The following is a 12,422-nucleotide window of genomic DNA, read 5'->3' on the forward strand; positions in this document are numbered from 1 at the left end:
TTTACAAGCCCTTACACATACACAAGCGAGGGCACCACGCCCTACATCGGCTCAACCTTAGGAATAATCCCCATCTCTCTATAATTAAATAACATTATCCTAAGCTCCTCACCCGCAAAAAGGCTTCGCAGCTCCCCTTCCCCTACACCCGAGGCGGCCGGCAAAGACAGCAGCTCCTGCCGACCAGCCCTACTAACGCGAAGCCGAGCCCCTTCCTCCGCACTAATCCTACGCTTTGCAACCGCCCTTCGTCGTCGGTGCCCGGTGCTAGGACCGGGCACGCCTGGCGCGTCCGCAGCATGTGGTGCAGCCTCCGCCGCAGCCACGTCCAAGGCCGCAAAATAATCCAAGTCCTCCTCCGACGACTCCTCGGTCCACTCAACCGAGCTCCCAGAGTCAGTAAAATCAAAAAACTCAGAAACAGACCCACCACATTCATTTCCATCTTCCGCGGTCGAAGCCGCCAAAAACTCAGTAGTAGCGGTTGCGTGCGCAGGCCCAAAATCTTGAACCTGCGCAGCAACCAAAATTCAGTACAACATCCAAAAATTCCTCAACCCTAAACACCACCTATGCCACCTGCGAAGGCCCTACCGCCGCGGGAGCCTCCGCCGAGGCCTCCGCCGCTGCCTCCGCCCCCACCTCCGCTGGATCCTCAGCGCTCGGCGCGGCAGCTGCGGGGGCATCGGGCGCGCCTTCGGCCACCTTTGGGGGAAGGTCTTCGCCGGCCGCAGCGGGTGCAGGGGCGCCTGGTGCGGCCTCCGCAGTCTCCGGGGTCGGTCCCGGGGCGACTCCAGTCGCGGCCTCCGCAGGGGTCGTCTCCGGCTCAGGCAGCGCACTGTTCAGCGCCCCGAAGTCGTCCACCCGCTCGCCGCGCTCCGCCTAAGACAAAACGCACAAAAATTCAGCAAACACACGCACAGACCGCATCCAGCAAACGCCGAGTAAACGACAACGTTACCTGAGCCCTCGCAGCCTCGGCCCGCGCCCGGACCACCTCACGACCGTATGAACCCCACATCCGGTCATAGAGGGCCCCGGCGGACTCCTTCACCACGGGGTCTTCGACCTCAAAGATATCTCGCCCAAAATCCTCATCCACCTGGTCGAGGGCCTCAAAGTGCCGGCAGCCTTCGCGAGAGAGCGCGTTCATCGCTGCCTCGCAGGTGACCAGGAAGGTGAACGACATCAACCCCGCCAAGACAGTGGGGAGCTCCTGCAGTTCCTCCTGCACCCATTCCAGACAGCGAAGTCCGGCCTCTCGCTCCGGCACCTCGAAGTCACCCGTCCGCACACCCAGCTCACGATATGAAGTCATGAGCTGCGTGCGCGTCCGTTCGGCCTCCGCTCGCACCGCGGCCTCGGCCCCCTCCGCGCGGCTCTCCAGGGCAGTAAGCCGCCGCTGCAGCTCTCCGGCGAGCTCCTTGGCGATATTGCCTTCCGCCCGCGCCAGCCTGGCCTCCGCCTGCGCAGACTGCTCTTTGGCGATGGCTTCGTTGGCCTCCCTCCTCTCCCCCGCCAGCTGGCGCCGGAGGTCAGCCTTCTCCTTCTCAAGGGCGGCCACCTTCTCCGCCAGTTTGCGGCACTTGCTGTCGGAGGCCGACTTCTCACGGACGGCATCAGCATGTTGCGTCCGAAGTCTCTCGACCTCGTCAGACAAAGCCGCCGTAAGGGCCCCCGACGCAGTGCGGCTGGTGAAGTCAGCCACCTGCAGAACACACGAAAGGCCGTTGTAAAAAAAATGTATAGCTCGGCGGACCTGACTCAGCGCCTCCGCCGCTCGACTCAACGCCTCCGTCGCTCCCTTCAGCCGGCGGGTCGCCACGCCCGCCTCGTCTCTGACCAGCGCGAGGGCAGACACCTCGCCTCCGGCGCCAAGGGTCTCTCCCCCCGCCTTCGGCGCTGGCGCAGCCATCGCGATCGCCGCGCCAGGCACAACTAGAGCAAGCGGGCCCTCGTCCGACCCTGCAACGCGTCAACAAAATTAAAAAAAAATGTATATAAATATATTTATACAGACTTACCCCCGAGATAATCCTCCACATTAATCTCGGTGCCGAAGTCGGCAACGCGTTTGCCAGGCGGCGGTAGCGTTCCGCCCGCCTTCGCAGCCTCCGCCACTCCTCTGACGGACGGCACCACCTTCGACAGCTTGGGGCCTCCGGCGCCCACCGTCGCCTCCAGCGCCTTGCCAGGCGCGGAGGCGCCCACCTTCGCCGGCAGCGGCGGCTTGCTTCCGCCGGAGGCCTCAGCCTTCGCCGTTCCCCGCTGCCTTTTCGGCCGGGCTTCGTGAACCCTCACAGTCGCCTGGCGTTTTCGCGCCGCGCCTTGGCGATCCTTGTCCATCACTGCCCACACAACATGACCGATATTTCGCCCATAAGGAAAAACTTTCCACCGATGAACCATACGAGATGTAAAACAGTCCTCCTCGGCCGCGCAGGGGATAGAAATGTCTTTAGGCCAACAACCCCCGGTAACCTTCAGCATCCGCGCCGAAGACTCCCGGAGCTCGGCCGAAGTCATCCTTTCCCCCGGGGCCGCACACGTCCTCATTAACTCTCTAGCGAAACTATCAGACACCCCAAGTCTTCCCATCGCAGTACCTAATTTTCTCTTTTTCGAGGAGGCGGCGGCCGCCAGCGCAGGGTCGCCTTCAGTCTCCACCGCCGGTTTCTTCCCACGGCGGTCTGCTTCGTCTTGACCAGGGTAGCCGTCGTACGGCAGCTGATTTAATTCGAAGACCCTGTTCAAACGTTCATTTGACCCGCGGATGTCAAAACTGCGCTGGCCTTCCGTCCTCAGCACGTAGCGCCCCACGAGCCGCACCGCCAAGTCCTCCGCATCCCGCACAAAGGCGGCCGGGTCACGGTTCCGCAAATTAAGCGCGGAGGCAGGACTTCGCACCACCCTTCCTCCGTGGAAAGGCATCTGGCGAGGGCATACTTCGCCCAGCGCCCAGCCGTGCGCCAAGGGCCAGACCCCGTACGCCGCAAACTCTTCAACTAAATCACGACCGCTGCTCTGACCGGCGGCGCACCGAAGGGCCCCTTCGTCTGCATCCTCTTCTGCCACTTCAAAAGGCGGATACGCAGAGTAATAGTGAGAGCACATTTCGGACACGGGGAGCCCTTGATGGCCTTCGACAGTAGCCTCAGCAACATAAAACCAAAATTCATTCCAATTGCCCCATTTGTTGCGGGCGCACGGGACCAACTCCACTACCGGCATTGTGGTCTTGCCGGTCTTCGGCGTGAAAGTGCATGACCCGAACTGGGCAACTCCGCCCTCAACCACCCTTTTCTGCAAATGCAAACAATAATTCTTCGCAAAAACTTCAACTGACGGCTGCCCGCCGTACGAAGTCGTCGCCCAGACATACTTCGCCAGCGCCACTATGGCGTTCGGTGTCAGTTGATGTATTTGAACGCTGAATCTGCGCAGGACTTCGCCGACAAACCGGTGCGCAGGCAAGCGGAGTCCGGCGACGAAGAACGCCTCGAAAACAACCAACTCGCCCTCCGGCTCGGGGACTTCCTCCGTCCCCGGAGCACGAGCGACTCCGCCGCCAAAGTAGCCCAACCGCTGCATATCTTCAATACGGGCTGACGTCATCCGTGACACACCAAATTCAATAGAGTCGCCGGCGCGCAACTCCTCCACCATCACGTTACTCAACGTCTCCTCAGACGAGGCGGCGGCCGGCGGCGTGGCGTTGGCGGAAGAAGAAGAGGATGGCATTGCTACGTACCGTCGGCGGCGGCGGGCGGTCTGCTTCACTCGAGCCAGAACGCCGGCGAGCAAAGGGAGCAGCGGAGGAAAAGGAGCAGCAAGACGGCGGGCGGCTAGGGTTTTACGGAGCGCGGAAAGCAGAGTTCAAACAGCGCCGCCCCCGCCCCCTTTTATAGGCAGGGCGCGGCTCTTCGGGAAACCCGCAATCCGACAGGCCGCGACGCTTCGGGAAACCCGCAATCCAACAGTACGCCGTCCATCAACGGTCACATCAAAAACCCCCGCGGAACCACTTCGAGCGAGGGCAGCGTCTCCGCCATCTAGCGACGTCTTCGGCACCAGGTGACTTTGTCGAACTGGTCCCTCGGAGGGCAAATGTTGGGGCGAAGGCAAAGACGCCACCCTTCGCTCAAGGCCTTCGCTGCAGCCGCTGGTCCGACGGAGACAAAGCGGGCAGGGACACCCTTCGCAGGTCTTGGCACTTTGACGAAGGCCTGCGGCGACGTCCTCCCACGGCGCGTCCTCGTTCAGTCCCAGGGCCCACGTGCGATCCGGCCCATTGTAACGGGCCCCGCGTGGCTGCCTCTGTATTACGGGCCTAACTTGTAAAGGAATACTTGTAATTACAGCTTGTAACCCTGCTTTATGGGAATATTCTGGGGATAAAATAGGTGTCTGAGGGCACATGCGTCCTTAACACAAGACGCTGGGCACTCAGATACCTATAAATACCCCCGCACAGTGCCCGTGAGAGGCTAGATCAACAGAGCTATTGCCCCCGTGCACGTAACCCTGTTGTCACTACTGTTCACCCTTGTTGGCCTCCTTGCCGCAGAGAGCAAGTTCCAACACTCATCCTTCGGACAAGCCTTGTTGAGATCCGTAAAATCAATACATATTCTCCATTTACCATTGGCCTTCTTCACCATAACAGTGTTGGCTAGCCATTCTGGGTATTTTACTTCTCTGATGGCTCCAGCAGTAAGAAGTCTTTTCACTTCATTCCGAGCACCTTCGGCTTTGTCATCAGACATTTTCTGAAGCCTCTGCTTTTTGGGTCTGAAGGATGGATCGACATTGAGCGAGTGTTCAATGACATCCCTGTTGACACCACAGAGATCGTTGGCTGACCATGTAAAGACATCTTTGTTGTTGAACAGAAATTTTGTTAGGGTTTTCTCCTGTTCCTCAGACAATTGAGATCCCAGCAACACCTTCTGCTCTGCTATATCTTCACATAAGAGCATGGGCTTCGGCTGATCGGCCGAAGCAGCCTTCTCCCTTCTGTACTTGTACTGCTCATAAGCTTTGGCTCCATCTATATTATGAATTGCTTTTGAGTCTGTCCAGTTTCCTTTAGCCTTTCTGGTAGCTTCCTGACTTTCATGAATAGCAATAGGCCCTTGATCCGAAGGTATCTTCATGCATAGATATGTTGGATGAAGAATTGCTTCAAAAGCATTAAGTGTCCCACGACCAATGATTGCATTGTAGGGGTATTCCATGTCGACAATATCAAAGACTACTTGCTCAGTCCTTATATTGTTGACAAATCCGAAGGTCACTGGCATCGTGATCTTGCCGAGCGCTACAATCTGCCTTCCTCCGAAGCCACAAAGAGGGTGTGTAGCATCATGAATCTTATCCTCTGGCTCTTGCATCTGTCTGAAGGCCTTAGCAAATATAATATCCGATGCACTGCCTGTATCAACTAGAACATTGTGGACCAGAAATCCTTTGATGACGCAAGAGATAACCATAGCATCATTGTGAGGGTAATCCTTGAGCTGAAGGTCCTCTTGGGAGAAGGTAATTGGGATGTGGGACCATCTCGACTTGATGAAGGGTCCCTGCACCCCGACATGTTGTACCCTTCTCTGTGCCTCCTTCTTCAGCTTCTTGTTGGCCGGCTCTGAGCATGAACCGCCTGTTATCGGGAGTATCATCTTCGTAGCTGAAGCAGCTCTAGCTTGGTTGTTGAACAAAGCCATCAACTCAAAAAGTGGAAGTGAGTTCACCGGAGGTGGGCGCCAATGTTGGGAGCTTGTTCTCAAATGCTTTGAATTAAGAACAAGGCAACATAAAATGTTAAATATTAATGTCCTTCGTCCGCTGAATCATTATTTCCCCAAGAATTTAATGAGCTTCGGACGAAGGCCATGAGTAAGATATCACGAAGGTCATACCTTCGTGATTAGAGTTATAAAACAATGTAAAATGAAATATATAAAATACAAAACATTAGATAACTATATATCAAAAGCACATAATATTATTCACATATTCTGTTATGCAAACATAAATATTAAAACATAAAATTTAGGTATATTTATACCTTCGCCATGACAGAAAGCAATAATTCCAGCGTAACGTGTCAGCGGTTACCAAATTGCGTGAACAGTACATGGGTACTGTTCACCTATTTATAGGCACAGGGCGCAGCCTATGCATAATTACATTTATGCACTTTACAATCGACTACAATAATAACACAGAACATCATGGGTCTTTTAGGTCATTTCATCTTTAAGTCGGTTCACCCCTTCGTCTTGAGGCATGTCAGTGTGCTGAAGCTTTATAGACGATAGCTTCGGCGCTGCTCTTGAGAGGATCTGCCGAAGTTGTTTTCTTTCTTTAGGATCTTCGGCTACGAAGCATACCCCCAACACTGGCTCTATCTACATCGTCTCCTCAAGAAGACCTCCTACGAACTCCTTACCGGTAACAAACCCAATGTTTCTTACTTTCGTGTATTTGGGAGCAAATGCTACATTTTGGTGAAGAAAGATAGACATTCCAAATTTGCTTCCAAAGCTGTAGAAAGGTTTTTACTAGGATATGACTCAAATACAAAGGCGTATAGAGTCTTCAACAAATCATCGGGTTTGGTTGAAGTCTCTAGCGATGTTGTATTTGATGAGACTAATGGCTCTCCAAGAGAGCAAGTTGATCTTGATGATGTAGATGAAGATGATGTTCCAACGACCGCTATACGCACCATGGCGATTGGAGATGTGCGACCACAGGAACAACAAGAGCAAGATCAACCTTCTTCCTCAATGATGGTGCATCCCCCAACTCAAGATGACAGACAGGTTCATCAAGAAGAGGTGTGTGATCAAGGGGGAGCACAAGAAGAACAAGTGATGGAGGAAGAAGTACCACCGGCCCCTCCAACTCAAGTCCGAGCGACAATTCAAAGGAATCACCCCGTTGACCAGATTCTGGGTGACATAAGCAAGGGAGTAACAACTCGCTCAATATTAGCTAATTTTTGTGAGCATTACTCATTTGTCTCTTCTATTGAGCCTTTCAGGGTAGAAGAGGCCTTGCAAGATCCGGGCTGGTTGTTGGCCATGCAGGAAGAGCTCAACAACTTCAAGACGAATGAAGTTTGGAGCCTGGTGCCACGTCCAAAGCAAAACGTTGTGGGAACCAAGTGGGTGTTCCGCAACAAGCAAGACGAGCACGGGGTGGTGACAAGAAACAAGGCTCGACTTGTGGCAAAAGGTTATGCCCAAGTCGCAGGTTTGGATTTCGAGGAGACTTTTGCTCCTATGGCTAGGCTAGAGTCTATTAGAATATTATTAGCCTATGTCGCTCACCACTCCTTCAGTTTGTTTCAAATGGATGTGAAGAGCGCTTTTCTCAACGGGCCAATCAAGGAGGAGGTGTACGTGGAACAACCCCCTGGCTTTGAGGATGACAAGTAACCCGACCATGTGTGTAAGCTCTCTAAGGCGCTCTATGGACTTAAGCAAGCCCTAAGAACATGGTATGAATGCCTTAGAGATTTCTTAATTGCTAATTCTTTCAAGGTTGGGAAAGCTGATCCCACTCTTTTCACTAAGACTTGTGACGGTGACCTTTTTGTGTGCCAAATTTATGTCGATGACATAATATTTGGTTCTACTAACCAAAAGTCTTGTGAGGAGTTTAGCAGGGTAATGACTCAAAAGTTTGAGTTGTCAATGATGGGCGAGTTGAACTACTTCCTTGGGTTCCAAGTGAAGCAACTCAAGGATGGCACCTTCATCTCCCAAAAGAAGTACACTCAAGATCTTCTCAAGAGGTTTGGGATGAAGGACGCCAAGCCCGCGAAGACACCGATGGGAACCGACGGGCATGTTGACCTCAACAAAGGAGGTAAGTCCGTTGATCAAAAGGCATATCGGTCTATGATAGGGTCTTTACTTTATTTATGTGCTAGTAGACCGGATATTATGCTTAGCATATGCATGTGTGCTAGATTTCAATCCGACCCAAGGGAATGTCACCTTGTGGCCGTTAAGCGGATTCTTAGATATTTAGTCTATATGCCTTGCTTCGGGATCTGGTATCCAAAGAGGTCTACCTTTGACTTAATTGGATATTCAGACTCCGATTATGCTGGATGCAAGGTTGATAGGAAGAGTACATCAGGGACATGCCAATTCCTAGGAAGGTCCCTGGTGTCATGGAGTTCAAAGAAACAAACCTCTGTTGCCCTATCCACCGCTGAGGTCGAGTATGTTGCCGCAGGACAGTGTTGCACGCAACTACTTTAGATGAGGCAAACCCTCCGGGACTTTGGCTACAATCTGAGCAAAATCCCACTCCTATGTGACAATGAGAGTGCAATCCGCATGGCGGATAATCCTGTTGAACACAGCCACACTAAGCACATAGACATCCGGCATCACTTTCTGAGAGACCACCAACAAAAGGGAGATATCGAGGTTTTCCATATTAGCACCGAGAACCAGCTAGCCAATATCTTTACCAAGACATTAGATGAGAAAACTTTTGCAGGCTGCGTAGTGAGCTAAATGTCTTAGATTCGCGTAACTTGGATTGATCTATAGCATACATGTGTTTTATGCCTTTGATCATGTTACTTTGTGTATCTATTAAATTTGTTGATTATTTATGGTGCTCAAGTTGTGCAAGGGTTCCCCGGACCTCACAAGTCCATGTGTGAATGATGCACATACTTAGGGGGAGAAGTGCTACAACTTGACCCTTTGAGACTAACCCTTGTGTTTGAGTTATTTGATGTAGTCTCAAAGGTGTATTGAAAGGGAAAGGTGAACTTGGACCATGCAAAGACTTCCACTGCACTCCGGTATTAGTGTACTCACCTCCAAGTTCAATCTTATGCTCTTATTGTCTTTTTGCTCTTAATTGACAAATTTTTGGTGAGGCAATGGGGTTACCGGGCCACGAATGATCCTGTTTTGGTGCTTAATGCCAAAGCGGGAGAAATTAAGGCCAAAGCAAATGGATCAGCTACCACTTGAGAATTTTGAAAATTGTAGAGTTAGGATTTTGATTTGTCAAAATACTCTCATTACAAAATTTGGTCTCTTGTGGAGAGATTTTATAATTATGGGAAAAGGGAGAGTTTTTGGCACTTGATCAATCTTTCCATTGGAATATCTCTCTTTGTGCCCAAACAAGTGTGTTTGACTTAGAGATAGGAAAATTAGTTTGATTTGCAAAAACAAACCAAGTGGTGGCAAAGAATGATCCAAATATGCCAAATTAGAGTCAAAAGCAATTTGGTCTTCAATTTGAATTGATGTTGCATGTTTTGCAATGCTTTTTGATGTGTTGGCATAAATCACCAAAAAGGGGGAGATTGAAAGGGAAATGTGCCCTTGGGCCATTTCTATAATGTTTTGGTGATTAAATGTCCAACACATAGTGAGTGAAATGTTATGTGCCAAACAAGCAAAAGATGCAAATCATATGACAAGGTACGTTTCTAGACTTAGTACATTGTTTTGAGTACTAACATATTGTGTCTAAGTGCTAGAAACAGAGAAAAGAAAAAATCCAAAAGACTTGGCTCGGTGCACCCAAATCTCTGCTCAGTCTGGCACACCGGACTGTCCGGTGCGCCAGGCTGAACTCCGATGAACAGGCCGCTCTCGGGAGAATTTGGCGGCGTATGGCTATAATTCACCGGACTGTCCGATGGTGCACCGGACTGTCCGGTGAGCCAACGGCTGCCAGCGCAACGGTCGGCCGCGCAATCTGCGGGCGACGCGTGGCCCGCGCCAACGGTCGGCAGGGGCACCGGACTGTCCAGTGTGCACCGGACAGTGTCTGGTATGCACCGGACAGTGTCCGATGCGCCAACTGCCACGAATCTGCAACAGTCGGCTGCGCCAGAATTGGAAGGAGATCGTGCACCGTACATGAACAGTGTCTGTCCGGTGGTGCGTCGGACTGTCTGGTGCGCCACCCGACAGAAGGCAAGGATAACCTTCCTTGTTCGCCTCCAACGGCTCCTAGCTGCCTTGGGGCTATAAAAGGGACCCCTAGGCGCATGGAGGAGTAACCCAAGCACACTCTAAGAATTCCAAGACTTCTAGTCCTCACTTTCACGCAATCGTTCATCGTTCTTGAGATTGAAGCACTTTTTCGAGTTGCAAACTCCATGTGCATGTTTTGTGTGCTCATCTTCTCACTTGTGTGCGTGTTTGCGGTGTGGATTTAATTCTAGTGTGTGTTGCTCTTCCCAACCTTACTCCGTGCTTTCTTTGTGATCAATCTTGTAAGGGCGAGAGGCTCCAACTTGTGGAGATTTCTCGCAAACGGGAAGAAAACTATAAGGAAGAATATCGTGGTATTCAAGTTGATCATCGGATCACTTGAAAGGGGTTGAGTGCAACCCTCGTCCATTGGGACGCCACAACGTGGAGGTAGGCAAGTGTTATACTTGGCCGAACCACGGGATAAACCACTGTGTCTCTTGTGTTGTCTTTCTCTGTGATTATTGTGATTCGCAAGAGCTCGCTCTATAGCCACTTGGTTCTATTGCACTAACATCTTTATAACCAAGCTTGTGGCTATTTAGTATTGAATTTTACAGGATTACCTATTCACCCCCCCCCTCTAGGTGCTCTCACTTGTGGATACTTCAGATCCCTGGCATATTGTCTAGCTTCGGCAATCTGCTCTTCTGACAATTGCTTCCCTGAAGCATGTCACACGATAAACTCCAGCTCTTCGGCAGGTGCTTCGGGAGAAGGAGACTTAAATTTTTCAGGCACACTTTCTTTTTCCAAGGTTAGAGGAGCAGGCCCCGAAGGATATGCTTCGGCGGGAACTGAGGGTCTAGCCTCAGAAGTAGCCTGCGCTATGCCAGCTTCGCTAGATTTCTTTATGGCTTCGCCCCCTGTATCAGGCGCTAAAGCAGGAGTTGGTACCTTTACATATTCCATGACAGCATCTATTACACTGGCCATTCTCCTCCTCGGAGTTGCTATAGGAATCTGTGATGCCTTCGGCAGATCCGTCTCTTGCAACAGACTCAGAGCCTTCGGCTGCTCTGCCGCTTTCTTCAGTTCTAGCCCTTCGATCGGTTCTGTCCTAGCTTCGACAGGAGCGAAGCAACTTGCCTCAGATACGGAAGAAGACCCCTCAATAGGCCTCGTCACTTTGGCAGTTTCAATGCGCTTGGGGCGATGCGTTAAAACCTTAACTTTTTCGACCTCGGCGTGCTAGAAGTCGCCGAAGCAGCACTCTTTCTTTTCTTTCCTTGCTTTCGCGAAGGATAACAGTAATCTGGGTATACAAACCCGATGACATCAAATACTCTATTTAATATCTTTTTGTCTCGAGCCCCGAAGGCCGTTGTCATAGCATCATCTTCAGCCTTCGAGTAGGCACCAAGCAATTCATCACTGGTTGCTTCAATGGCATCTAGCCAGTCATCATTTGGCTCATCAAACTGATTCCTGTATTTGAACGTGTACTTCAGGTAGATTAAACCACCTTGGCTAGACCCAGCAGCAACCTCCTTCGGCATCTCCCACCCACTTGCGAGTGGCCACACTCTATAGGCAATGTGCTCCTGGACCAAGTCCCTGGTGCCTATGTAAGTACATACTGTATTAAAAGCAGTCTGGCATGCTTGTATATCGTTCCCAAGGGCAGTGGGTGGCCTCCTAATGTCGAAGCGAGACCATATATGACGTTGAATAATCCCCTTAATGTCTTCCCTTTCAACCAGGTCATTTTTCACGTAGAACCACTCCTGCATCCAGGCCCCCGACCATCTCTTCCGAAATGTCAGAACTGGGTAGCTCATCCTAGAGCGAGACACGAAGCCGTAGCAACCGAAGTTGTTGTGATATTGTTCCTTCCCGGTAGCCTTCGTCTCATAAGATAGCTCATGGATGTTACCAAAACATTTTGCATCTGGTTCCAATCCCTGGCTCCTCATGGCCTAAATAAAGATCCCCGTCTTAATGATAGCTTCAGGAGTAAGCTGATGAAGGTAAATTTCGAAAGTCTTCCGAACTTCAACCACCAACTTATCCAGAGGGAACCGAAGCCCTGCCTTCATGAAGCTTCTATAAACTACCACCTCGTCAGCTTTGGGTAGAGGGACATTATTTTCCCCTCCAGCCCTCACAATTGAAATATCACGGAAGTACCTTCCCCTCATTGCATCAATCTGCCCTTGCTTGATGGTTGATTTCCCGAAGACGACATGGCTTGGTATCCAGGGCCGATCTTCGGCATCTTCATTTCTGGTTTCTACATCAAAGCTTTCACTATCACTGGAACCCTCAGATATCCCAGCTAACATCTCATGTGCAATCTTCTTTGCGTTGGTTTTTTCCATAGCTTCATAAAACCCGGACAGCGCCGGGTCAACAATCTTCTTCTCGTCAACCATTAAGTCGATGGTCGTT

Source organism: Zea mays, chromosome 2 (assembly GCF_902167145.1).
Source record: "Zea mays cultivar B73 chromosome 2, Zm-B73-REFERENCE-NAM-5.0, whole genome shotgun sequence".
Taxonomy (NCBI): domain Eukaryota; kingdom Viridiplantae; phylum Streptophyta; class Magnoliopsida; order Poales; family Poaceae; genus Zea; species Zea mays.